At 44.9% G+C, this 14647-nt stretch overlaps 1 protein-coding gene across 5 annotated transcripts in view; it reads right to left on the reverse strand.

The window, feature by feature from the left end:
* Positions 1-14647, reverse strand: part of ARHGEF10L (Rho guanine nucleotide exchange factor 10 like) — a 640241-nt gene that overhangs the window by 51199 nt on the left and 574395 nt on the right. The gene's annotated exons all lie outside the window — the stretch shown is intronic.

Here is a 14647-nt window from a genome sequence, read left to right on the forward strand (position 1 = left end):
GTTTGGTACGGTCACAGTATGACACTGACCTGCTGCAGTTTTGAGTGGTCAGACTATAGCACTGACGTCCTATTCAACAGGCCAATCAGAGTGGGACTCTGAGGTCCGGGAGGTGGGAGGCAAGTGCTGGTGCAATAGGGGCTACAAAGGGTCGGCATGGGTGATCCCATTTCGGTTGCGCTTTTTAAGCAAAAGACAAAGCTCGACTTAACAATGGAAACACACAGACTGTACCCCCACCGATAGCATACCTGTGGTGTGAATGCGATGTGTATTGGGTTACATGTCCAGGTGTACATGTGCCATGCTCTCTGTGCCAGACTGTGGTTGCCTCACTTGCGCCTGTGTACAGCTCTCTCTCTGTGCCAGACTGTGGTTGCCTCACTCGCACCTGTGTTCAGCTCTCTCTCTGTACCAGCCTCTGGTTGCCTTACACGCTCCTGTGTACAGCTCTCTCTCTGCAAGACTGTGGTTGCCTTACTTGTGCCTGTGTACAGCTCTCTCTCTCTCTGCCAGATTGTGGTTGCCTTACTCGCTCCTGTGTACAGCTCTCTCTCTGCCACACTGTGGTTGCCTTACTTGTGCCTGTGTTCAGCTCTCTCTCTACCAGACTGCGGTTGCCTCACTTGCACCTGTGTACAGCTCTCTCTCTGCCACTGTGGTTGCCTCACTCGCTCCTGTGTACAGCTCTCTCTGTGCCAGACTGTGGTTGCATTACTTGTGCCTGTGTTCAGCTCTCTCTATGCCACACTGTGGTTGCCTCACTCGCGCCTGTGTACAGCTCTCTCTGTGCCAGACTGTAGTTGCCTCACTCTCGCCTGTGTACAGCTCTCTCTGTGCCAGACTGTGGTTGCCTCACTTGCGCCTGTGTACAGCTCTCTCTCTGCCACACTGTGGTTGCATTACTTGTGCCTGTGTTCAGCTCTCTCTATGCCACACTGTGGTTGCCTCACTTGCGCCTGTGTACAGCTCTCTCTGTGCCAGACTGTGGTTGCCTCACTCGCGCCTGTGTTCAGCTCTCTCTATGCCACACTGTGGTTGCCTCACTCGCGTCTGTGTACAGCTCTCTCTGTGCCAGACTGTGGTTGCCTTACTCGTGACTGTGTACAGCTCTCTCTATGCCACACTGTGGTTGCCTCACTCGCGTCTGTGTACAGCTCTCTCTGTGCCAGACTGTGGTTGCCTCACTCGCGCCTGTGTTCAGCTCTCTCTCTGTACCAGCCTCTGGTTGCCTTACACGCTCCTGTGTACAGCTCTCTCTCTGCCAGACTGTGGTTGCATTACTTGTGCCTGTGTTCAGCTCTCTCTCTGCCAGACTGTGGTTGCCTCACTCGCTCCTGTGTACAGCTCTCTCTCTGCCACACTGTGGTTGCCTTACTCGCTCCTGTGTACAGCTCTCTCTCTGCCAGACTGTGGTTGCATTACTTGTGCCTGTGTTCAGCTCTCTCTCTGCCAGACTGTGGTTGCCTCACTCGCGCCTGTGTTCAGCTCTCTCTCTGTACCAGCCTCTGGTTGCCTTACACGCTCCTGTGTACAGCTCTCTCTCTCTGCCAGACTGTGGTTGCATTACTTGTGCCTGTGTTCAGCTCTCTCTCTGCCAGACTGTGGTTGCCTCACTCGCTCCTGTGTACAGCTCTCTCTCTGCCACACTGTGGTTGCCTTACTCGTGCCTGTGTACAGCTCTCTCTCTGCCAGACTGTGGTTTCCTCACTCGCTCCTGTGCACAGCTCTCTCTCTCTGTTCCAGGCTGTGGGTCCCCTCTCTGCTCCAGGATCCCACCCCCTGTCCCACGCTGCGCTGTCTGCACCCGTGCCCCGCTCCCAGCGCCAGGCCGCGGTTGTACTCCGCCCCTGGTCCGGCCCCTGGTACCATAGGCAGAGCTCTGCCTTCTCTCGCGCGCCCCATTCGCTCCATCTCATGGACAGATTTCCTCGCTACACTCTGGTTGTTTTCCGATGCCCCAGGGAAGTGGGGAGGCAGCACACGGGGGTGGGGGGAACAGGTAAATGTATTTCTAAGGAACTCACACAAATCAATTCCATGTACTTCCAGCTCACTTTTAATTGAAGACTGCTATGGCCGCCGGGCAGGGGGGAGGGAGATGTGCACTGCTGTCGTTTCCCAGATGTATGCTGCCAGGGCTTTCATTTATAAAGGGAAATAACGAAGGCTGTGATAAAGGAGGGGTGTGGGGCGAATTTGATTAGCAGTCACTTGGGAGAACGTAGGGATTTAAAACACGCGCACACACAGCACTGAAAGTAAAACCTACACCTAGCCACATCCTACTGCAGTTTACCTTTTCACTTTAAGGTGTCAGTATCCACCCACATTGCTCCCTGGGTGGCTGGAGTCAGCCTTCATCGCTAGCGGTGTGCCAGGGCTCGGTACCAGAATTCTGCTCACCAGGGTTGGATTGGAATTAAAAATCGGCCCGGGCACGCATAAAAAAAATCGTCCCACATTTGCATAATGACTTCCCTCAAACCACGGCTTCAGCGTAATTTTACATAAAAAGGGGGGAGGAGGGGGGGAAATGCACGCATCAGTTTACACTAATGAAACACACCTGAAAACAAGTGATGCCACTTTTGCTCAGGCCCCCTGCCCCGCTCAGTATGCCTACATTAATGGGAGGCCCTGCGAGAGAGAAGGGGTGACACCTCTACCTGTTGCTGCTATACGGGAGGTAATGGGCGCCCATCTCCCTCCAGAAAGGCCACTCAGACACCCACTGGGCCGCAGGGGGGATAGTGGAACAATAGAGACAGCGCCCAAATCGGCCCCCAGGCTGCTCTAAAGCAGCTCTAAGGTGGAACTCGGACCCCGGCCCCTCTGGCATTGCCCGAATGCCCCCATTACCAATCCGACGCTGCTGCTCACGAATCGCCTGGAGTTCCGGTTTCCGGAGGCTGGTTTTGGCGCTAGGGCTATGGCCCTGGAGATCTGTCACAGAGCTCTGCACCTATGTTTGGGCTATGGTTCTACATCTTGGTTCTTTTCCATGGTTCTTAACTGTGGATTTGCGCCTAGACTCAGTGTGGTCCTGCAGCAGCGAACAGAATCTTGTGTCAGAGGTGTTACCTTCAGTCAAAACACAACCACGGATTTATGATAGAAGATAACACAAGGCCGCTGGCAAAGAGGAGCAAATGAGCAAACGGGCACGTGCAAGACAAGTGAGGCACGTGAGACAAGTACAGCAGTTAGAGTCTGGTGCGGGGAAAGGAGGACAAGCCAATGAACACGGCTAAAGCCTAACACATTTGTTTTATTATGTGTAAATAATGAATTCATGAAATTGATTTAGCGAAATAAAGTATTCTGACTGACTGACTGGCCTAACACATGGATAGGGAGACAAGAACAAGTATAGCAGCTAACGTCTGGCATGGAAAAAGCAAAACACTACAGGCCTGATTATGAGTTTGGTAATCTCGGAGCTGGTCGTCGTGCCAGCGCCCCACTGCTTGACTGCTAAGCCCAAAGTCAGACTGCCCGTCGGATTACGAGTTTAATCCTGCCAAGCGGTCCTGTGGCATGGTCCAAAGGCGGTGCATTTTGAAGGCTTAAAGAAGAGTCATATAAAGGCAACGCCGAAGCAGGATCTTGCATGGGAAGAAAACTGGCCACAAGCAAGTGCACCTGTGCCTTTTTATTAGCAGGGTCTCGTCACTTGTGACGCCTGTGGTGGATGGGTGTGGGGTGCAAGTGTGTCCAGCCCTCTAAGGAGTGGCTGGTAGACTCAGTGCCTGCTGAGACACTACAAGTCCATCCCCTCACTACTGCAGCTCAAAATATTCTATTTTCTTACTTTTAAAGCCAGTAGGCTGAATCTGCTGCGGAGCTCACCCACTTGCCTGTCTTGAAGGCGGTTACACCTGCGCTAGTTAGCTGCTATTTGCACTGATGCATCCGGTGGCTGACCACATATAATGCATGACTTTGGGGAACGGCAGGGTGGATTAAGAGAGGGGATGTTAACAGAGTAGTCAAAAACATGGAGGCTGGGGGCTGTGGCGTCCAGCCCAGGAGCGAAGGAGGGCAGAACAGAACAAACATACGCAGTGCTGGGAGAAACAAAAGTCAGGGTGAGATGGAGAGCAGAACAAGACATACACGGTGGTGGTAAAGACACACATCAGGGTGAGGAGGAGGGCAGAAAAGGGCACACAGACTGCCCAACGTTTAGAATCTCTAAGAGGGGTGAGCGGGGATCCACCAGTCCATGGGCAATAAAATGTATTGGAGGTGGGATATTGTTTTAGGGGAGGGTGATCGTATTCAGGTCAAGGGGAGGCATTTTTGCTAATCTTGAGGGCGATGGTGTCCAAGGAGGTTGACACTCTCCAAAGGAGAGGAGTTGAGCAGTATGGATCTGGCAGGGGCATCTTAGGAAGGAGAGATGGCAGAGCCATGAAAGAGAAGGAGGGAATAACATAGAGCAGACAGGGGAGAAGGAGGAGACAAGCAGCGGGCACCTTGGGAGGGAAGCAAGGAGGGCAGAATTGACCCAGCTGTGAGGGGCATGCATCATTCTGGGATGGAAGACGGTCACAGAACTTTAGCTGGCAGGTACTGCTTGTCGGGCAGAATTATATGTTAATAGTCAGGGCTCCTTGTGAAGTGTTGATACACCTTTGTCTATTCCACAATGTGTCGGCCTCACTCAGGGCCCACCCTACACAACACATATCGATAGCACCAACCCTGCTAGTTAACAGAGAGACTACCACTGCAAGATAACAAATCTAGACTTGCATAAAGAAGATGAAAGCATCACCACTGCATGGAAGCCAGGGCCGTTTCCCATGGAGGGCCAGTTCTGCAATATCGGCCCACTGTAACAATAGTGGCAGTGGTGCTTGACACTAGCTCCCCCCAACCCCCACCCCCCCCCGGCCAGTGCGGATGTATGACGTTACAACGCATACTTTTACCACGACTACCTTTACCACGCATTTTTTACAACGCAGGATCCATTACCACGAAGTACCATTACAACGCATGTATTTACAACGCAGTACCTTTACCACGCATACCATTACAACGTAAGTATTAGTAAGTATATAATTTTTTTTGAAAAGTAAATTAATTAAAATTAATTTAATTTAATTAATTTAATTTAATTTAATTTATTTTAATTAATTTAATTTAATATATTTAATGTAATTTATTGTAATTAAATTAAATTAATTTAATTTAATTGTATTTAATTAATTTAATTTAATGTAATGTAATTTAATTAATTTAATTTATTGTAATTTACTTTAATTAATGTAATTTAATTTATTTTAATTTAATTAATTTAATTTTATTTAATTAATGTAATGTAATGTAATTTAATGTAATTTAATATAATCAATTTATTTTAATTGAATTTAATTATTTTATTATAATTTAATGTAATTTAATTACATTAATTTAATTTAATTTAATTTAATTAATTTAATGTAAATTATTTTAATTAATTTAATTTATTGTAATTTAATTTAATTAATGCAATTTAATTTAATTTAATTAATGTAATTTAATTTATTTTATTTTATTTAATTTACTTATTTAATTTAATTAATTTATTTTTATTTAATTTAATAATTTAATTTAATTTATCCTGTACCCCTTTACCCCAAAAACCAAAAACTGACCCTGAACCCTAAAAATACCCCTTTTCCCAAAAACTGAAAACTGACCCTGAACCCTAAAAATACCCCTTTACCCAAAAACTGAAAACTGACCCTGAACCCTAAAAATACCCCTTTACCCAAAAACCCAAAACTAACCCTGAATCCTAAAAATACCCCTTTACCCAAAAACTGAAAACTGACCCTGAACCCTAAAAATACCCCTTTACCCAAAAACTGAAAACTGACCCTGAACCCTAAAAATACCCCTTTACCCAAAAACCCAAAACTAACCCTGAACCCTAAAAATACCCCTTTACCCAAAAACCCAAAACTGACCCTGAACCCTAAAAATACCCCTTTACCCAAAAACCCAAACTTATAATATTTTTAATATAATTATATACTTACCAATACTTACGTTGTAATGGTATGCGTGGTAAAGGTACTGCGTTGTAAATACATGCGTTGTAATGGTACTTCGTGGTAATGGATCCTGCGTTGTAAAAAATGCGTGGTAAAGGTAGGTCGTGGTAAAAGTTGCGTGGTAAAGGTTGTATCCCGCAGTGCATCTAAGAAGCACTCTTTGTGAATTGACACAACTACTTCCTGCTGAGTAATTAATGTCCAGAAAGATACACTCCGATAGCTTTCTCCTAGCACCACTAAGCCAAACCTTACTGAGACCAAGAAAACAACCCACCACAAATAAAACCGTGGCTCTTCTGATTTGGAAATCACATGGTTTCAACGCTCTATAAGACAAATTAGCCTGGAGACCCCCCCCCCCCCCCAGGTGACAAGTAGAGCTTTACAGGAACTCTTAGATTGATTGAAAACTTGCATGTATCTTGCGGTCTCTCTGTTCCACATGCATGAAATATTCCTGTGTCACTTCGAGGGTGAGTCTGGCAGTTTCACCAGTTGTGACTGGGGGCTTAGCAGGGAAGTTCCTTGCCCCGCTGAGGTACTCCGCCACTGGTGAGGTTCCCTATATATATTTGATCCAACAACAGTACTTGATGTTCCTGAACCTATCCTGAGGGGTTAATGAGAAACAACCTGTCTAAACAGTGGCGTCTAGAGGGGTTACTGCTTGAGATTCCTCTTTTGTGGCTGTGGGTACAGGCTTCACAAAAGAACACTTATGTGTTGTCACAGGGATGGCTGTGCCTTTCCTTGTTTCCTCAATCATGGTCCCCAGCTTTACTCCGGCTTCTTCTGAATGACTGCTCCCTTCGGAGTCTTGCAGCCTACTTTGTAGATGAAGTTATAGTTCCTGTCATTAGATAAGCGGCATGTCACCACTACCTCATGTACCCCACCCAGTGCTGGAAAGTCGGGGGGTCGCGTCAGATTCCTATTTCCAGCAGCTATTTGTGGGCCGGAACCGCCCAAAGGAAAGCATGCTGAATTGGTAGTTTTACTGAGAGCTTGACACATTCAGCAGCACCCGCATGCTGTCTGCAATTAGTTCGTAGCAGCAACATGTATTAGTAATTACACAAATATTGATTTAAATGCCATCTACTATTTTTTTTATTAATTCTTTTATAGCGCTACTCATACCACTGTCGAGTGTTGGAACACTTAACATCACATACAGAGGCACAATAAATTATACACGTGTGTAAAACATTGTACAGGAAGTGTTACATAAAACAATGAGTGTTATAAGGTGTAGGAATAACATATCATCCATAATTGCAGACAAGAGTGAACGGTCAGGAGAAACACAAAGTGAGGACATAAAAACATTGTGGATGTCTGTTCTATAAGACTTTCATACTTTCCAAAGGAACACTTCTTTACAATCTTACAATAACAACAGATTGAGAAAAAAAACAATAAGGAACGAAACCCATGACTTGCAGTTTGCATGCTACTCCATAATGCCGATAAATAGGTCACTGTGCTACATTAGAAGGCTTGCAACTTATAAACTGGAAGTAACAAAATTATCTCCGCTTCAAAAGCAGTAGACCGGTTACCTCTCTAAATAAAATACCAATCTTTAATTTGCATGTTTCCAATATGGGCAGGTGCATTAAACCCTCTATGTTAATTTATAAGTCAAAACTATGACTGGACAAAACATAGAAATCTCCCAGAACTATTAGCCGCTAGAGTTATCTTACCACTATTATAATTCCTTCAAAATTGCTGCAGTAGGTGCATGAACCCCTTAAGATATTTTAAAATGGAGCCTCTCTTTGGCCAATTAAGTAATCTAGAACAGATTTACTGTCACATATGTCCTCCTTGCCAATTTCTTTGCAGCGATTTCTTTTATAAAATAATTGTATATTCGTCAACGTCAGACTGTTTTTCAAACTCCGCCCCTCACGACTCCACCCCCTCCCCCCTTCCTTTAGCACACATTGACCCCCAATCTTTAGGGTACCCTAGTAATTTTTTTCAATTCCAACAATGATCCACCCAAAGAAGGTGTGCGCAGGCCAGTCCGCACTTACCCACACGGCAGCGGAAACGACCCTGTACTTTCCCTGCAAATCCCGAACTGGCTGGCACCATAAATAAGACAAGACTGGGCCAACTAAGAGAGACCCTCCCCCCAGGCTATGCATTATTCATCTGCAGTGCGGGCGTCCGGTGAGATTTATGAGGCCTAATACATGCAAACTAAGTTTATGTGCAAAACTGTGAAAATAAAGCGGGCGAGGGGGAGAGGAGCGCGCGGGGAGCAGTCCTGCACGCGCCGCTGGCAGGCTAATATCTCCCTGTCACTTTCACTAACTGTCAAGAGCTGGAGGCGCGGGGCAGGGTGCCACCCGCGGGCATCCCGGGGAGGTGGGCACGGCAAGGAGGGAGGGCACCTGTGCCACCCATCGCAGGATCAGACCTCAGACACAGGTCGCATGCGCAGCTCGCATACACAGGGTCGCACTCGCATGTCAAGGTCTCACACAATCAGGTGACCGGAGGACCGAAAAGACATAACTCGCATGTTCTGCTCTCTAATACACAGTGGGAGGCTCTCAAACACACAGGTGACAGTTTGGGTAACGAAGACAGAGCTAGCAGGCCCGATCTCAAGCATACAGGCCACATATGTGGATCTTATACACACAGCTAACATGCCCAGGTCTCAAACAATTGGGTCATATGTGAGGATCTCAAACAACCAGGTGACAGGAGATGACCGAAAACGCAGAACGCGGATGTCCTGATCTCAAACACGCAGGTTACATGTGAGGATCTGACATGTGATGACCTGTATTTAGCTCATGTTCTGAACTCAAATACACAGGTCACATATGTGCATCTCATGCATACAGCCAAATTCCCCAGATCTCAAAATAGACAGGAAAAACGTGTGGGTCTCACACAAACAGGCGACATGTGTGGCCTGAAAACATGGAACTCGCCTGTACTAAGCTCAAACACACAGGTCACATGGTATCTCAAACAAACAAGGGAGAATCTCAAACAAACAAGTGATGTGAGGATAGAAGAAACAGAACTAACAGTTTCTGACCTCAAACCCACAGGTTGCATGCAAGGATGATCACAAAAGACACAGGTCACATGTTAGGTTCTCAAACAAACCAGCGATGAGGCGGCCTGCAAGCCAAGATCTCAAACACACGTCTCACATAGAAATCACCGCTTGATCTCAGACACATGCCACCTAGCGTGACCACCTCCACCCAGGCCCCTAAGGACACTGTTTGCAGTCCTGTACTTTAGTGTAATTGCCTAATGCATTCTGGGTATTGTAGTCTTGTTTTGCTTCCAGTGAACTAATCAGACTAACACCTAAACTCAAGGAATTGTAGGTGAAACTTCAGAGCAGAGTCTGCGTCCTTAATGGCCAGGAGTGGTGCTGGTCACCCTATGCCACATGCTCAGATTTTAACCATCTCACAAGCTTGGCTCTAATATACAAATCCCACCTCGATCACAAACAGAGGGTGCACGGTAAGATTTCACGTTCTGCAACTGTTGGAAACAACTCAAACACGCAGCAACATAAATCAACGGAGACTAAATTCCCCACAGGGCAGAGAAAGATGGATGGAAACATATAGTCACCCGAACACACGATGATAGCCACACTTGTAGTAATGGGAACAAAAGGCCAGACACACGTGCAAATACGAAACACAAAAGACACAGAAGTAACTTGAGGCATACAACACACAGACACTTGGTAAGACGAAAGTTACACAAGCACACACACACACGCACAAAAAGAACAGATGTGCAACTTAAAACAAAAAAACGAACGGAGCAGAAGTACAAATATGCGTAAATTAAGGTATGGCAAAACTACAAAAGATGCGAACACAATAGTAGACAAACAAAAACGGAGATTTAATTTACAGATGAGAGTGCAATTATGGACACAACTAGACAAGACAGTAGACACAAGCACAAATGCTAAAAGACAGATGCACCAGCAGCTTAAGACAGAGAAGCATATAGACGCGCACACGCACAGCAGCAAACATAAACTGACAATGACAGGCTGAAAGACACCTGCACTCATGTGATACTACCAATCCTAATGCTTTCGCAAACACGTCGTCTCTTTCTATACTTTGACAGTAATGCGGAGACACCTGCTCGCGAGTAGACAACCAGAAGCTGAACCATTGCGACACACTCACGCACATAAAATTAAGAGAATGAATGGCAATTTGCTACTTCTATGTGTGCTGCACTTTAGATTTGGACCAGGACATAGGCTCCTACGACTGATTGGTTAAAACCTGGAGTTATAACTTGAGGGACAGACGCGCCCTCAGGTGCACAGACGATCGGCACAGGGCTATCAGCCTGTGCAGTGTGGTAGGTGAGCCCCTCCCACAGAAACTAACGAGTTAGTATTAAGAATTCAGAGGTTTTCACAGCTGGAAGGGGGTTGGAGGTGTGCAATTTTACAACTCTCAATTTAAATGTGTTGTATTTTTCAATCTCATTAAATAATGCCAAAAAAGGATTGGAACAAATATAGTCATGAAACCAGGCAGGGGATGGGGTGGTGGAGGGCTGGGGCAACGGGAGAGGGCATGTGTGCAGACAAAATGAGGGCGGAAAGACATCGAAAAAGAACTGAGGATGGAAGAAAAGCAGGGAGTAAAAGAAAAACAGGCAAGAAAGATCTATATGGAAATCTTGTGTCCCCCGTCTCATCCCTGAACATTTTTTTGTCCTACGTACACTGTTCTGAATCCCAGGATCAGCAACAACTTTTAATGGTGACTTTAACCTTAAAACAGGAATTTTTTCAATCCCTGTTTTATCCTGTGTTTTGCAGGTGTTAACATGTATCTATAAACTCAGTTACCTCCTTAACAACATTACTTTTTGGGCAAGTGTATCCACTGTGCTCTTTTTCCAACACAGAAGTACATTTAGAAGTTGAATTATTGCCAATTGAAAGTGTTAAAAAAAAATTCAAAGCATGTTTCTGTTACATTTTATATAAATTAGCATTTGATATTCCCTTCTGAAAAGCTGAAACGTCCACTGGCTATCTGGCTTCGAAAAATGCGCATCATAGGAATTTTTCTTGCTCTGCAAACTGCTCAATATTATCGAAAGGTTAATTTGTGTACCTAAGGACATTCGTGTCTCCTCTGGGTTGGGGACTATGCAATGTTCTGATTAACAGAAGAATGAAAAATGTTTTTATGCTATTTTGGTTTCTTTGTAAAATGTTGTTCTATATGTCTTTTACAGCCCAGATGAAGTACCTCGCTGGGATGAAATATGTTGTCTGGGCTGCCTTTGTCTCCTTTTATTAAGGAAAGAAGTAATAAAGAATAAAGATTGATTTTGTTTTTTAAATCATTGATGTTTGAGTTACCTCATTGGATAGCCCAGAATTGAAACACTGCCTCAACATCATGGACTTTATTTTTCTGCTGATGCGATTGAATTAATTTGGAGTTTTGAGTGCTTCCCCTATCTGTGATTATTCTGATATGCAATTAAGGGGGTAGAAGGGCAGCTCAACCCTGGGTTAGTGCACCTAATTGATTGAAATACCATAATGTACACCTGTGTGGGACAATGTTACCATTGATGCCAAGGATTTGAATTTATAAACTGTAACAATAGTTGTATAGCTTGAAACTTTCTAGATTCTCAAGATGTGCATTATTCCACCATCTAGTATTTGATACCAGAATTGTACTATCACTCTCAGAGGTTTAACTTTGGGCAGAGCAACAATGACTCTCTTTGATAAGGACCATGAGCCCACAATGCCCAACTATATGTCTTCTGTTTTAGATTCTTTTTAACTAGAGGTCAAAATGTATAAAAACGATTAGAATCCTGCTTTCAAGTGCCTGGGTTGTGACACTCAGAAACGATTCCTAGGTGCTGGAAGTAAGTGTGTGGGGTTGCTGCAGCACCCCCAAAATAACCATACCGGAGTTCATAAGGTGAATGAGCAACAAAGATTCCTTTAGATTCCGTTTTTATCACATCACTTGAGCTGTGCGCTGAAAGACAGGTCAGATGTCAGGGAATGTCTTCTGACAGATTGCTGCTTATTCTTTTAACATGGAAATTGGTGTTTACTTTCCTTTCTTTGACTGAAAGGTGAGAACATTTTGTAATGTGAATAATATGATGTTCTTGCTAGGATACTGGGAATCTGAAAGGAAAGGCTATACAATGTCATTTCTTTGTACCCCATAGTACAATGTAAATAAATGCAAATTAACTGTACAAATATCTCAAAAATAGATCAGCACTTAGGAAAGTCCAATTGAAGTACATTTTTATAATTCTGAAGTGTGATGGAAACAAAGATTTTATTAGGACCAAAACAAATCAAGACACTTGGGGGATGCACAAATAATAAACATTTGCTGAAATCCGATGTCCACACATTATCGTTTGTGTGCCCTATGGGTTTATCAGTAAAACCACACGTCAGTGAAAATTAGTGTCAATTTCAATGGAAAATGTGGTGACAGTGCACTTCCACATCATGCTCTAGTAATGTTTTTACGACAGTGTGCTCCAAACGGTATCCCTGGCTGCATACCACACTCATACTAGTCTTTGGCTGAGGGTGTGGCTCATGTGCTACAGTTGTGCTTTGTGTGATGCTTGGATTTATCACAATCCTTAGGACATCAGTAATGCAATATTGATGTCAGGTCCCTTATTCTGACAATTGTTTCTGCACCACTGAAAGGGGTACATGACAGAGAAAGGACAGAGAGTCGTTATGCGCAATAAAGAAAGCCAGCATAAAGCATCTTCAGGGGGCTTGCTTGATTATTCAGCTCACTGAAGGGAAAACACCCGGAAAGCTACCAAAAAAAGTGCACAGGAGGGGGTAGAACCTTTCTTAGCCATGCAGATGACTTTCATCCCTACAAATGTCTTCCCTGAACCCTACCAAATTGTACTGAGTTGGAGTTACTTTTTTTCCTCCTAATGTTTCTGCTAAAGGCCATGTAATAAGACCTTCAAAGGCTATTTTTAGATCCCCTTGAGACAAGATGACTGTTGACCTGGTCCCTGTGTTCTGCATTGACCTCCTTGGACTGTGCTCTGCTACTTGAAGTCTCTGTTTATAGGTTTTTTGGATGGCTGAGCAAGGGCATGTGAAAGGTGTGGAGAAGTCTGCAGAACTAAATGAGCAATCTTAAAGAAGAGCCAAGCACCGTTGTAACCCACTGTCCCACGGCCAGTTCTGAAGTAGTGTGTCAGCTTGATACATGCTGAGGTGAGTGCACACTACTGGTTGGCACTATACCCAAGCCCGAACTGCATGTTTTTCAGCCAGAATTTCCCCAGTGGGCTGGAGACTTTGGAGGCTGTTGTGGTAGGCAGGAGCCACTGTCAGCATCTCTTCCTCCTGCCACTTTCGCCAGCTTCCTCAGATAATTACAGCAGGCACAGGGGTGGCTTCAAATCAGAATAGGGTTATCCTCTCTTTCAAAATGAACAGAGATAACATCCATTCATTGCTTGACAATTGCTTCTCTATTTAAAGGTGAGCTATTCCATGTTCAAGAAGGGGGGAAATATTATGTTTTGTGTAGAGTATGTGTGCAGACAGCCGATACGTGTTTCGCCCCCTATGGCTGATATGCCTCGGGCTTTCTCAAGGCTCAGAAAATAGCTAATCCACTCATGCCGTGGTCTAAGTATGTCTTGGTCCCGGGTCAAATCCTTGTGTCTTAAGTAAGTATATCGGCATGGTGCTAGTGCACCAGGTGTGGTTTCAGAATTGAAGGAAGGAAAGGCGAGAAAGAGAGATGTAAAAAAAGGAAAGGAGCAGGGCGGCTTTGAACATTGTTGCTCTGGTTGCTTTTGGTTTCAAGTCCGGCTTTAACCACTTGGATGCTCAGCATATTCCCCTCCTGTGCTGAGAATTTGTAAATCCCATTATTCATGACGAGCTGGGCTCGTCATGAGCGTGCGAGGAGGCTACTTCATGACGAGCCCAGCTCGTCATGAGTGTGGAAGGGGTTAACTAAACCTGCGTGGGACAGGGTCCAGAGCTGATGCTCTCTTAACCCCTTCGCTGCTCATGACGAGCTCAGCTCGTCATGCAGTACACTGGTCGTGTGCTTATGACGAGCTGACCTTGTCATGAAACAATGGATTTAGATATTATTCAGCACAGCAGCATAATCTCCCTAGCAGCCAAGGTGTTAAATTATAAGAAATGTGAGCCTGAAAGTCTACAGTGACCTACAGGCAGTGAAAAAAACACTCAGTTAAATGAGTTAAAGGGAACAAAAGGAACAGTATAAAGCAGCACCATCTATATGAGGAAAGTGTGACCAATCCAGACTCACCGCCTTCTTGCCTTTGATAGCGGCACATAAGAGTTTACAGAAATGCTTGACCACAAACTCCAGCGCACAGTATGTGGTTTTGTGTAGCTCTTCCTTGAAAGCACATTAGGGCAAGTGTAGCTGGATACAACTGAGCTCCATTAAACCGACTAATTGCGAAGGTCACCTTTCTAACTGGTCTCAAGCTCCCACTGAAAACGGTGCCCAGATCTACTCATATTT

This window comes from Lissotriton helveticus, chromosome 5_1 (genome assembly GCF_964261635.1).
Source record: "Lissotriton helveticus chromosome 5_1, aLisHel1.1, whole genome shotgun sequence".
In the NCBI taxonomy this organism is placed as follows: Eukaryota; Metazoa; Chordata; class Amphibia; order Caudata; family Salamandridae; genus Lissotriton; species Lissotriton helveticus.